Source organism: Alligator sinensis, unplaced genomic scaffold (genome assembly GCF_000455745.1).
Source record: "Alligator sinensis unplaced genomic scaffold, ASM45574v1 scaffold872_5, whole genome shotgun sequence".
Taxonomy (NCBI): domain Eukaryota; kingdom Metazoa; phylum Chordata; order Crocodylia; family Alligatoridae; genus Alligator; species Alligator sinensis.
The window spans coordinates 229,284-230,144 of NW_005842730.1; positions in this window are offsets into that span (position 1 = coordinate 229,284).

Consider the following 861-nt stretch of genomic DNA (forward strand, 5'->3'; position numbering starts at 1 on the left):
CGTCGTCTAGCTATAATTTATATTGCATTATTAAGCTATAAAGGGGAAAACCTGGCCTGCAAAGTGCCCAGAAAACACGGGTCCTTTCACAATCTCCTCTAGGGCTGTCGGGGGATCAGACAGCGCAGAGCCCGGCCACCACCGAGTGCAGGAGAAAGGGACTGGGGGGAGGAAGGAGGCTCCATAAGACAGCGAGTGTCACCAAGGACAGCTCCTCGCCCCTCCCCTACACCCTTTCCAGGGCCTGGTGTCAGGTGGTGTTGGGGAAATCGAACGCCCCTCGCGTCTCCCCAGAAGGCGACGCTTCCACACGATGCCGGGGACTCCAAGGACAAAAGTCTGGGGAGACGGGGAGAAGCTCTGCCCCCCGCTCAGCCGACAGGGAGAGGACAGTGGGGGCGACGGGGCAGGAAACGCCACAAGAGGAAGAGAATCGATGCGCGGATGACGGAGGGAACGGAGCAGGAGCTGGACGCAAAGGCTGGGGCGGCAGTGCCGGGGGGGCAGCCCAGGGAGAGGATGGGTGGGGACCTCAGCACCGGGTGGTGGCAGCGGGTGCTGGGGGGAGCAAAGTGCCTGGCCCCGCACCCCAGCAGGGGCGGGAGCGGGGAAGGGGTCCTGGCCATTGGGGCAGGCAGCAGGTAGAGGTGGAGGAGGACAGGGGCTGTGCGCAGCCCCGACTCGCCGCCAGGGGGCGCTGCCACCCACTGGGAGGTGCGGGCGGCGCTAGGACCCACGGCGCTGAGAGTCAATGAGCGCTAGGACCCGGCGGCGCGGAGCGCGAGGGGCGGCGCTAGGACCCAGGCGGGCGGGCGGCGCTAGGACCGCGCGGCTCCTTTGTTCGGGCCGGGCCGGGCGGGG